The sequence below is a fragment of the Oncorhynchus clarkii genome, chromosome 25 (genome assembly GCF_045791955.1).
Source record: "Oncorhynchus clarkii lewisi isolate Uvic-CL-2024 chromosome 25, UVic_Ocla_1.0, whole genome shotgun sequence".
In the NCBI taxonomy this organism is placed as follows: Eukaryota; Metazoa; Chordata; class Actinopteri; order Salmoniformes; family Salmonidae; genus Oncorhynchus; species Oncorhynchus clarkii.
In genome coordinates, this window is record NC_092171.1 from 41,478,762 (window position 1) to 41,492,138 (window position 13,377).

General features: G+C 46.0%; 1 protein-coding gene across 1 annotated transcript in view; it reads left to right on the forward strand.

The window, feature by feature from the left end:
• Positions 1-6,258: 6,258 nt before the first annotated feature.
• LOC139383351 (ninein-like) overlaps positions 6,259-13,377 on the forward strand; it is a 52,180-nt gene continuing 45,061 nt past the window's right edge. Inside the window, exon 1 of the mRNA XM_071127859.1 lies at positions 6,259-6,533. The gene's annotated coding sequence lies outside the window, so the exon portion shown is untranslated. The remainder of the gene's footprint in view (positions 6,534-13,377) is intronic.

Consider the following 13,377-nt stretch of genomic DNA (forward strand, 5'->3'; position numbering starts at 1 on the left):
CAGAATATGACTAATATGCATGGGAGAATCTCAATGCATTTCCTTGATTCCTTGTGTCCTCTCCTCGCCTCCTCAAAACCCATTGGGGGAGAAGGTTTGAGTGGAGGGACCTCTGACCTCATCCAATGGGTTTTGAGAAGGAGAGGAGAGAGAGGATGTGAGGAATCATTGACGTTATGTCTATATTTCCCGATTCTCCACACTTTCACCAAAGTCCCCGTCATGGATTTAAAAACATATTAGATTGGTGTAGGAACTGTCTGGAGGGAGGAACTCCCCTTGCTCCTGTATCTTCACAGCATCATTGGTCACCACCCTCCATAGAGAGTTCACACATCTCCTCCATTTTGAGGAAAAGAGTCTAGAATGAAACCAAAATCTTCAAACACAAACTCCTTTCTCCTGAAGTCTACATTTGTTCACTACTTCAGATTGTTCCCACAAATCTAAACTCATCGGGTTGATGGAGGCATGGGATAGAGGGAGTTTCCACCAAACCAAATGTGTCACGTGCGCCAAAATACAGTGAAACGTTTACTTGCAAGCCCTTAACCAAACAATGCAGTTTTAAGAAAAAATAAGTGTTAAAACATTTACTAAATAAACAGTCCAGGTAGCCATTTGGTTAGCTGTTCAGGAGTCTTATGGCTTGAGGGTAGAAGCTGTTAAGAAGCATTTTGGACCTAGACTTGGTGCTCCGGTACTGCTTACCGTCGGAGGCCGAGCAGTTGTCATACCAGGTGGTGATGCAACCAGTCAGGATGCTCTCGATGTTTCAGTCTCCTGAGGGGGAATAGGTTTTGTCGTGCCCTCTTCACGACTGTCTTTGTGTGTTTGAACCAAGACAGTTCGTTGGTGATGTGGAAACCAAGGAACATGAAGCTCTCAACCTGCTCCACTACAGCCCCGTCGATGAGAATGGGGGCGTGCTCTGCCCTCATTTTCCTGTAGTCCACGATCATCTCCTTTGTCTTGATCACGATGAGGGAGAGGTTGAGCATGCACCCCTGAGTGGCCACCGTGTTGAGGATCAGCGTAGCAGATGTGTTGTTACCTACCCTTACCACCTGGGGACGGCCTATCAGGAAGTCCAGGATCCAGTTGCAGAGGGAGGTGTTAGTCCCAGGGTCCTTAGCTTAGTGATGAGCTTTGAGGGCACTATGGTGTTGAACACTGAGCTGTAGTCAATGAATAGCATTCTCACATAGGTGTTCCCTTTGTCAAGATGGGAAAGGGCAATGTGGATTGCAATAGAGATTGCGTCATCTGTTGGGACTGTATGCAAATTGGATTGGGTCTAGGGTTTCTGGGATAATGGTGTTGATGTGAGCTATGACCAGCCTTTCAAAGCACTTCATGACTACAGACGTGAATGCTAAGGGTCGGAAGCCATTTAGGCAGGTTACCTTAGTGTTCTTGAGCACATGGACTATTGTGGTCTGCTTAAAACATGTTGGTATTACAGACTCAGTCAGGAACAGGTTGAAAATGTAAGTGAAGACACTTGCCAGTTGGTCAGCGCATGCTCGGAGTACACGTCCTGGTAATCCGTCTGTTGACCTGTTTAAAGATCTTACTCACATCGGCTACTGAGACCGTGATCACACAGTCGTCCGGAACAGCTGGTGCTCTCATGCATGCTTCAGAGTTGCTTGCCTCGAAGCGCGCATAGAAGTAATGTTGCTCGTCTGGTAAGCTTGTGTCACTGGGAAGCTCACGGCTGTGCTTCCCTTTATTGTCATCTGACCACTTCCGTATTGAGTGAGTCATCGGTACTTCCTGCTTTAGTTTTTGCTTGTAAGCAGGAATCAGGAGGACAGAGTTACGGTCAGATTTGCCAAATGGAGGGTGAGGGAGAGCTTTGTACTCCTCTCTGTGTGTGGAGTAAAGGTGGTCTAGAGTTTTTTTTCCACCTGGTTGCACATGTAACATAGAGCTCGTTGAGTGCAGTCTTAGTGCCAGCATCGGTAATGGCAATTTGAGCTACAGTTCCAACCAGATGAGTTACAGTTCCTACCAGATGAGCTACAGTTCCTACCAGATGAGTTACAGTTCCTACCAGATGAGTTACAGTTCCTACCAGATGAGTTACAGTTCCTACCAGATGAGCTACAGTTCCTACCAAATGAGCTACAGTTCCAACCAGATGAGTTACAGTTCCTACCAGATGAGCTACAGTTCCTACCAAATGAGCTACAGTACCTACCAGATGAGTTACAGTACCTACCAGATGAGTTACAGTTCCTACCAGACGAGTTACAGTTCCTACCAGACGAGTTACAGTTCCTAGCAGATGAGTTACAGTTCCTAGCAGATGAGTTACAGTTCCTAGCAGATGAGTTACAGTTCCTACCAGATGAGTTACAGTTCCTACCAGACGAGTTACAGTTCCTACCAGATGAGTTACAGTACCTACCAAATGAGCTACAGTTCCTACCAGATGAGTTACAGTACCAACCAGATGAGTTCAGTTCCTACCAGATGAAGTCCTATAGACTTCTGAGAATGCATTTTTATTGTTGTCAAATGTCCCTTGACACCCCATCCCTAAGTCTTACAGGATTCTGTGACACATCTAAGTCTGGTAATGGTCAATATATGTGAATATACAGTTGATTTGCTTCCTGACAGTCATTGTATAATATGCTCCATATCAATCAATAGGGTCAGACTGACCTCGTCGACTCACACCAGTGGGAGTAGACGACATGTATCCGTGGAAACGGGCAGAGAATGACAGGTATGTAGACGATGCACAGAAATAAGGTCACTTTCTTCTGTCTGGCCAGCCCCTGAGAACTAACAGAGATAAGATAAGAACACTGTGTTGTCCAATAGGATTACACAAAAAAAATACAAATGGGTCTCTGGCTTACAGAGAAAAAAAATGAAAAATAAAATATGAATCATTCTTTCAGACTTTATCGGGGTATAATGAGGCAGTTGGGAATGTTCTGAACATACAAGAGAGGCCTTTTAATAGGCCAAAACAATTGCAGTGCTGTGTATTTTAATTGACAAAAACGTGACACATCTATATATACTCATAGATGAATTACTGGTAGGCTGTGATGTCATAATGTAGTCCACCAGCAGACTGGCTTTCCATTCTATTGAGACTGGGGGATGAGGTTAGCTATGGCAACGCTGAGCCTGGGGGATGAGGTTAGCTATGGCAACGCTGAGCCTGGGGGATGAGATTAGCTATGGCAACACTGAGCCTGGGGGATGAGGTTAGCTATGGCAACGCTGAGCCTGGGGGATGAGATTAGCTATGGCAACGCTGAGCCTGGGGGATGAGGTTAGCTATGGCAACGCTGAGCCTGGGGGATGAGGTTAGCTATGGTAACGCTGAGCCTGGGGGATGAGGTTAGCTATGGTAACGCTGAGCCTGGGGGATGAGGTTAGCTATGGTAACGCTGAGCCTGGGGGATGAGGTTAGCTATGGCAACGCTGAGCCTGGGGGATGAGGTTAGCTATGGCAACGCTGAGCCTGGGGGATGAGGTTAGCTATGGCAACGCTGAGCCTGGGGGATGAGGTTAGCTATGGCAACGCTGAGCCTGGGGGATGAGGTTAGCTATGGCAACGCTGAGCCTGGGGGATGAGGTTAGCTATGGCAACGCTGAGCCTGGGGGATGAGGTTAGCTATGGCAACGCTGAGCCTGGGGGATGAGGTTAGCTATGGCAACGCTGAGCCTGGGGGATGAGGTTAGCTATGGCAACGCTGAGTCTGGGTGATGAGGTTAGCTATGGCAACGCTGAGTCTGGGGGATGAGGTTAGCTATGGCAACGCTGAGCCTGGGGGATGAGGTTAGCTATGGCAACGCTGAGCCTGGGGGATGAGGTTAGTTATGGTAACGCTGAGCCTTGGGGATGAGGTTAGCTATGGCAATGCTGAGTCTGGGGGATGAGGTTAGCTATGGCAACGCTGAGCCTTGGGGATGAGGATAGCTATGGCAACGCTGAGCCTGGGGGATGAGGTTAGCTATGGCAACGCTGAGCCTGGGGGATGAGGTTAGCTATGGCAACGCTGAGCCTGGGGGATGAGGTTAGCTATGGCAACGCTGAGCCTGGGGGATGAGGTTAGCTATGGCAACGCTGAGCCTGGGGGATGAGGTTAGCTATGGCAACGCTGAGCCTGGGGGATGAGGTTAGCTATGGCAACGCTGAGCCTGGGTGATGAGGTTAGCTATGGCAACGCTGAGTCTGGGTGATGAGGTTAGCTATGGCAACGCTGAGTCTGGGGGATGAGGTTAGCTATGGCAACGCTGAGCCTGGGGGATGAGGTTAGCTATGGCAACGCTGAGCCTGGGGGATGAGGTTAGTTATGGTAACGCTGAGCCTTGGGGATGAGGTTAGCTATGGCAATGCTGAGTCTGGGGGATGAGGTTAGCTATGGCAACGCTGAGCCTTGGGGATGAGGATAGCTATGGCAAACGCTGAGCCTGGGGGATGAGGATAGCTATGGCAACGCTGAGCCTGGGGGATGAGGTTAGCTATGACAACGCTGAGCCTGGGGGATGAGGTTAGCTATGGCAACACTGAGTCTGGGGGATGAGGTTAGCTATGGTAACGCTGAGTCTTGGGGGTTGAGGTTAGCTATGGCAATGCTGAGCCTGGGGGATGAGGTTAGCTATGGCATCGCTGAGCCTGGGGGATGAGGTTAGCTATGGCAACACTGAGTGGGGGATGAGGTTAGCTATGGTAACGCTGAGTCTTGGGGGTTGAGGTTAGCTATGACAACGCTGAGCCTGGGGGGTGAGGTTACCTATGGCAACGCTGAAAGGAGAGCAAATACAGTCATACAGGCTGTGACTTACTAGAGTGACTGTTCACTTGAACCAGTTGACAGTTTGTTGTGCAACTTCTTCTTTTCAGGGGGTTGCCTTGGTTACCTTGATGTTCATGACCTTGGTTTCATTTTCAGTATCTCTTTTCCAAATTTTGAAGTGTAAACTGCCGAGATCTTGACTTTGGGCCAGACATAGGAGAGAACGCGTAGGTGTACTTCCTGATGACATGAAGGATTGTGAAATTTGAGGTGAAGGGTGGTCTATGTGCAATGGGACGCAATATTATGATTGGCTCACAAAAGTTATAAAAAGGTCAACATGTTGATTAGGCTAAACACACACACACACACACACACACAGATATATCATATGAGTTCTGTAGGCTACAGAGGGGAGGGCAGTCAATGGACAGAGGAGCCTCTTAAAGAAGAAGTTACAGGTCTGTGAGAGCCAGAAATCTTGCTTGCTTGTAGGTGACCAAATACTTATTTTCCACCATAATTTGCAAATAAATTCATTAAAAATCCTACAATGTGATTTTCTGGATTTTTTTTCTCATTTTGTCTGTCATAGTTGAAGTGTACCTATGAGGAAAATTACAGGCCTCTCTCATATTTTTAAGTGGGAGAACTTGCACAATTGGTGGCTGACTAAATACTTTTTTGCCCCACTGTATATATATATATATATATATATATATGACATAAAAGTTATTTTGATTCAATGACAGTTTTAAACAGATGCATTGGCCTTGTAGAGGAATTTTTGAATATCAAATGGTCCCCAGCCCCCATACTTGGATACTTTGGCTAGTGCGCCTTTGGATGCTTGGATACTCCTCGAATACTCTCTCCTCTCTCCTTCTCAAAACCCATTGGAGGAGAATGTCAGAGGGGCGGGACCTATTCACACACCATTACAACACTCTACATAGCCATAATATGACATTTGCAATGTCTCTATCCCTTTGAAACTTTTTTTGTAATGTTTACTGTACCCTTTTTAAAATTGTTTATTTGACTTAGTTTATTATCTATTTAATGGGTTTTGGTTTCACATGCCAATAAAGCCTTTGGAGTGAGTGGTCAATTGAGATTCTCTCAATGACTGAATCATTTCCGATTGAGATTCTACCAATGACTGAATCATTTCCGATTGAGATTCTCCCAATGACTGAATCAAATCGGATTGAGATTCTCCAAATGACTGAATCAAATCGGATTGAGATTCTCCCAATGACTGAATCATTTCCGATTGAGATTGTACCAATGACTGAATCATGTCCGATTGAGATTGTACCAATGACTGAATCATGTCCGATTGAGACTGTACCAATGACTGAATCATGTCCGATTGAGATTGTACCAATGACTGAATCATGTCCGATTGAGATTGTATCAATGACGACATCCGTACGACTCCAGTGCATTTCAACGCGTCACCACCCCTTCCTCCCTGAAGAGCGTTTCAAAATCTGAAAGGAGAGGCAGCAGGATGCAGAAAGCATTTTACCATACTGAACAAGAACAAACCGTTTTGACAACGAAATAAAAATTAAAGTAGGCCAACCGTGACACGCAACCCCAAAACAAGAAGTTTAATCATCAAGTTTCGTTATGTTTTTTTATTTAGAAAAAATACCAAAGACGGAACGTTGTTGGGAAACTTTGTAGCGGTCTCCCTAAAACACGACCAAAAAGGAGGAATAGGCATCCTCCTAGTCAGTGGAGTTGCTGTGGGTAAGTTTGTAGCAATTTTTTTAAAATTGATCTATTATTTCAAAGCATGTCAACTTCATTACCTACCAGGCTCGTAGGCAACGATCCCCCACAAATGTAATACACATTGAACGGGGTGGTTTCGTTCTTACACGCCGCCGAAGACATTTCAACATGTTCTTCATACAGCGCCCCGTTTTTCGCTTTCTTCGACCATATTTTCCTTGCCTGCAAATCGACATTACTATACCGTTAGACTTTTTTCAAAGCATTATCATCACAAAAAATGCTCCAGTCGTGCGTGCCTCGTTACAATGTATCTATGTTCCAATCGTCGCGTTTTGAACAAGGTAACAAGCAGAATTTAGTCTGGTTACTTTGGTGTAACCTGTTAACCGAGTCACTGCATGGATCATTTGGCTCTCTGCCCTTTGACCCTCGCTAACTGCCCAGGGAAAGTAGTGTGTGCGCAAAAGTATGTGGACACCCCTTCAAATTAGTGGATTCGTCTACTTCAGCCACACCCGTTGTTGACCGTGTATAAAATCGAGCACACAGCCATGCAATCTCCATAGACAAACACTGGCAGTAGAATGGTGTTACTGAAGAGCTCAGTGACACGTTTTCAACGTGGCAAGGTCTTCGGATGCCCTGCTAGAGCTGCCGGCGGTCAACTGTAAGCGCTGTTATTGTGAAGTGGAAATGTCTAGGTGCAACAATCGCTCAGCCGTGAAGTGGTAGGCCACACGTAGCGTGTAAACATCGTCTGTCCTCGGTTGCAACACTCACTATCAAGTTCCAAACTGCCTCTGGAAGCAAGAGAACTGTTCGTCAGGAGCATCGTGAAAGTGGATTTCCGTGGCTGAGTGGCTGCACACAAGCCTAACATCACCATCAGATGTTAATGGTCACATGCACAGGGTTAGCAGATGTTATTGGTCACAGGGTTAGCAGATGTTATTGGTCACAGGGTTAGCAGATGTTATTGGTCACAGGGTTAGCAGATGTTATTGGTCACAGGGTTAGCAGATGTTATTGGTCACAGGGTTAGCAGATGTTATTGGTCACAGGGTTAGCAGATGTTATCGGTCACAGGGTTAGCAGATGTTATTGGTCACAGGGTTAGCAGATGTTATTGGTCACAGGGTTAGCAGATGTTATTGGTCACAGGGTTAGCAGATGTTATTGGTCACACGGTTAGCAGATGTTATTGGTCACAGGGTTAGCAGATGTTATTGGGAGTGTAGTGAAATGCTTGTGCTTCTAGTTTTAACAGTGCAGCAATATCTAACAAGTAATCGAACAATTCCACAACTACCTAATAACCCCAAATATAAGCAAAGGGATGGAATAACAATATATACATATAAATATATGGATGAGCGATGGCCGAGCGGCATAGGCAAGATGCAATAGATGGTATAAAATGCAAGATATGTAAACATTTATCAAAGTGACTAGTGATCCATTTATTAGTGGCCAATGATTTCAAGTCTGTATTTAGGCAGCAGCCTCTCTGTGTTAGTGATGGCTGTTTAACAGTCTGATGGCCTTGAGATGGAAGCTATTTTTCATTCTCTTGGTCCCAGCTTTGATGCACCATACGCAATGTTTGTGTTTAATTGCTATATTGTAATTACTTCACCAACATGGCCTATTTGTTTCCTTAACTTATCTCATTTACACTCACTGTATATTGACTTGTTTTCTTTTGTTCTACTGTATTATTGACTGTATGTTTTGTTTATTCCATGTGTAACTCTGTGTTGTTGTATGTGTCGAATTGCTACGCTTTATCTTGGCCAGGTCGCAGTTGTAAATGAGAACTTGTTCTCAACTGGCCTACCTGGTTAAATAAAGGTGAAATAAAATAAAAAATGCCAAGTGTCGGCTGGTTTGGTGTGAACCTCACCGCCATTGGACTCTGGAGTAGTGGAAACGTGTTCTCTAGAGTGATGAATCACGCTTCACCTATCTGGCAGTCTGACGGAGGAATTTGGATTAGGTGGATGCCAGGAGAACGCTACCTGCCCCAATGCATAGTGCCAACTGTAAAGTTTGGTGGAGGAATAATGGTCTGGGGATGTTTTTCATGGTTCGGGCTAGGCCCTTTAGTTCCAGTGAAGGGAAATCTTAATGACAACAGCATACAGTGACAATGTAGACAATTCTGTGCTTTGTTGAAACAGTTTGGGGAAGGCATTTTCCTGTTTTCAGCATGACAATGCCCCCGTGCGCAAAACGAGGTCCATACAGAAATGGTTTGTAGAGATTGATGTGGAAGAACTTGACTGGCCTGCACAGAGCCCTGACCTCAACTAGAGGTCGACCGATTATGATTTTTCATAATTGTCATATTGTTTTGGCAACATTCATCGTCTAGTTTAACGTTAACATAATAGTGTAGTTTTTTAAAATATTTATTTAACCTTTACTTAACTGGGCAAGTCAGTTTTTTTGTAAAACAAATTCTTATTTTCAATGACGGCCTAGGAACAGTGGGTTTAACTGCCTTGTTCATGGGCAGAATGACAGATTTTTACCTTGTCAGCTCGGGGATTCGATCTTGCAACCTTTCGGTTACTAGTCCAGCGCTCTAACCGCTAGGCTACCTGCCGCCCCTACACTCTAACCGCTAGGCTACCTGCCGCCCCTACACTCTAACCGCTAGGCTACCTGCCGCCCCTACACTCTAACCACTAGGCTACCTGCCGCCCCTACACTCTAACCGCTAGGCTACCTGCCGCCCCTACACTCTAACCGCTAGGCTACCTGCCGCCTCTACACTAACCGCTAGGCTACCTGCCGCCCCTACACTCTAACCACTAGGCTACCTGCCTGGTAAACCTATGAAACAGTCATTTCTTCCATTGAATTACTTGGGTATTATGCTCTAGGTTGCATTATTGGCTGTTATGCATCTGTCTGTACTGACCTTGTGCTGAGGGCTTGTTCTGCCTGTTGTTTTGTGCTGGCCCTGTGCTGAGGGCTTGTTCTGCCTGTTGTTTTGTGCTGGCCCTGCTGAGGGCTTGTTCTGCCTGTTTTGTGCTGGCCCTGTGCTGAGGGCTTGTTCTGCCTGTTTTGTGCTGGCCCTGTGCTGAGGGCTTGTTCTGCCTGTTTTGTGCTGGTCCTGCTGAGGGCTTGTTCTGCCTGTTTTGTGCTGCCCTGTGCTGAGGGCTTGTTCTGCCTGTTTTGTGCTGCCCTGTGCTGAGGGCTTGTTCTGCCTGTTTTGTGCTGGCCCTGCTGAGGGCTTGTTCTGCCTGTTGTTTTGTGCTGGCCCTGCTGAGGGCTTGTTCTGCCTGTTTTGTGCTGAGGGCTTGTTGCGCCTGTTTGTACTGACATTGTGCTGAGGGCTTGTTCTGCCTGTTGTTTTGTGCTGACATTGTGCTGAGGGCTTGTTGCGCCGGTTTGTACTGACATTGTGCTGAGGGCTTGTTCTGCCTGTTGTTTTGTGCTGACATTGTGCTGAGGGCTTGTTGCGCCGGTTTGTACTGACATTGTGCCGAGGGCTTGTTCTGCCTGTTTTGTACTGATATTGTGCTGAGGGCTTGTTGCGCCTGTTGTTTTGTGCTGAGGGCTTGTTGCGCCGGTTGCCATGGATATGTTGACTCAACACAGATGTTGTTTCATGAAGACTGCCCTGGTGCCAATGTAAATCATTCACATTGAAATGATACTAGTAGACCTTTTATGAGAAGTGTGTGTGTCTACTTGGTTAGACGTATCTGAAACAATAACGCATGCTTAAATAAGTTTATGTGCAACTGTTACTCTGGGTCACAAATGATGCACTTTTCCATATTATGTATTGGACAACCTATGGGCCCTGGTCTAAAGTAGTGCACTATATAGTGCTGTTTGGAACGTAGCCTTAGTCTATTGTCTGACATGGTGATTCTGAACCATCGCGTTGGCGGCTCTTCTTTACCTCGAAGCGGGCAAATGTGTTTTTTAGTTTGAGGTATCGGTCTCCACAACATGGCTTTCTCTTTTATAATCCATGATTGTCTGGAGTTTTCGTGTGGCTTCGGCTCGGACCATTTACGCTAGGTGTGAGCAGAACATGTTGAGCATCTGATTGGGGTTGACCCCAATTAGTCGACAGGTCGATTCTTTGGTCCTTAGGCTTTTGGTCAACCGATATTGTTTTTTTGTTGTCGAGCAATAATATATGCCCTTCTCAGTGAACTAATCCATTGTGGAAGCCTAGACTAAAAGCCAATGTTATGCTTTATCTGGAAATGTGGTCTGAGGCTTTATATGTAGGGTGTGACACAATTGCAGAGCCTCCAGAGGCCAAATCCAGCTCTGTACCGCATCGTCATACCCCTCCCAAATGTTGCCACAATGCGGAGGGCTCTGTATATCATTGACATGATTGGTTGATGGTAGGTGGGGCGGTACATCCTGTAAACACAAACTCACTTCCTTGACAACAAATGGCAGAAGTATGAATGTCCTGACTTCTGCTGAGGCCGTTCTTGTCCTGACTTCTGCAGATGCCGTTCTTGTCCTGACTTCTGCAGAGGCGTATCACTGTAAATGCTGCATGGCCAATGCAGACGTCGGCTTGACCGTGCGCCCAGATGCGCAATGCGCGGCTCTCTCCAGAATGCGCGGCTCTCTCCAGAATGCGCGGCTCTCTCCAGAATGCGCGGCTCTCTCCAGAATGCGCGGCTCTCTCCAGAATGCGCGGCTCTCTCCAGAATGCGCGGCTCTCTCCAGAATGCGCGGCTCTCTCCAGAATGCGCGGCTCTCTCCAGAATGCGCGGCTCTCTCCAGAATGCGCGGCTCTCTCCAGAATGCGCGGCTCTCTCCAGAATGCGCGGCTCTCTCCAGAATGCGCGGCTCTCTCCAGAATGCGCGGCTCTCTCCAGAATGCGCGGCTCTCTCCAGAATGCGCGGCTCTCTCCAGAATGCGCGGCTCTCTCCAGAATGCGCGGCTCTCTCCAGAATGCGCGGCTCTCTCCAGAATGCGCGGCTCTCTCCAGAATGCGCGGCTCATTCCAAAATGCGCGGCTCATTCCAAAATGCGCGGCTCATTCCAAAATGCGCGGCTCTCTCCAGAATGCGCGGCTCATTCCAAAATGCGCGGCTCTCTCCAGAATGCGCGGCTCTCTCCAGAATGCGCGGCTCTCTTCAGAATGCGCGGCTCTCTCATGCCAATTTTGTGCACATTCATTGTTTCATAACTTAATTGTGTGAATTGTTTGTGTTTGATTGTTGGTGTACAGTGGTTATTGACAGTGTTTGTTACTTTGTTTATAGTCATTTATTTTAATGCATTCAATATTATTGTTCCATTCTTCCTGTTCTCATTGTCGGAGTGGACACATTGTTTGCAGCGTGCATAACCTATGTTATACTTGTGAGAAAAACGTTTGGGTTTATTTAACTTAAGTTCTGTCAATTTTAGAATTGTCTTTTGTTTGGAGCGCTCCTGTCAATGTTGTGTAAGGACACGAAGGCATAGAAGTAGACCTATAGTCTACATGACCTGATTATGCATAGAAGTAGACCTATAGGCTACCTGGCATGATTATGCATAGAAGTAGACCTATAGGCTACCTGGCCTGATTATGCATAGAAGTAGACCTATAGTCTACCTGGCCTTATTATGCATAGAAGTAGACCTATAGGCTACCTGGCCTGATTATGCATAGAAGTAGACCTATAATCTACCTGGCCTGATTATGCATAGAAGTAGACCTATAGGCTACCTGGCCTGATTATGCATAGAAGTAGACCTATAGGCTACCTGGCCTGATTATGCATAGAAGTAGACCTATAGGCTACCGGTTCTTCGTGCAAATGTAGTTACATAAATGTGCCTGTTTGGGGGTCTGATAGTATTTCTGATTGGCTTAACGCACCGCCACTAATGACCTGTGGAGCTTCTCAATGTAATGTTTTCTTCACTGTTTTTTTTACATCTATTGAGAATTACAATAGTTCCTCAATGTATTTGAAAGATCTTTCCAGCTCTCTTTCGATAACCACTCAGCGTGAAAGGGGAAAAATGTCATGCTCTGATCCAGTGGAAACGTCATGAAATAGGCATCTTATCAAAGCTTGACTTGGATTGAAATAGCTTCCGGTACTCATTTTGGGTGCTGTTTATATGTAGGTGCAGGAGCTCCACAATATTTGAGCTAATATTCTATAAGAGGAACAGGAACTCAAGCAGTAGAAACTTTGAGGTGCCGGTACTCAGCCCCGGTGAGCTCCTGCCCAAGTCAAGCACTTGCTCAAATAACCTACAACTGTGTCTGTCCCGAGCTCACTGGCATGGGAAACTCTGAGGGCACGGAATATTGGGTACAATGTTGCAAGTTCGCTAGCACCAGCTTCAGGCCTGAACTAAATTAATAGTTGATAGTGTTTCAAGTTCGTTGCAGACAGGCCATGTGTAGCCAATGTGATTGATTTATAGGATTTTTTTATTTTTTTATCAGGGTTTTTTTCTACCTACAGGCTGCAATGTTTTTATTTGTTGGCTTTATGTAGACTATTTTTACATAGTTGGTGTAACGGATGTGAAATAGCTAGCTAGTTAGCGGTGGTACGCGCTAAATAGCGTTTCAATCGGTGACGTCACTTCCTCTGAGACCTTGAAGTAGTGGTTCCCCTTGCTCTGCAGCTGCAGCGGCTTTTGTGGAGCGATGGGTAACGATGCTTCGTGGGTGACTGTTGTTGATGTGTGCAGAGGGTCCCTGGTTCGCGCCCGGGTATGGGCGAGGGGACGGTTTAAAGTTATACTGTTACATTGGCAATAGAAGTTACCTTTCTTAGGTTTATCGTTTTAATTTAGATTTACCACATGGCAATGATTTCAGATATGAAGACGTTTATTTATATGAAACTG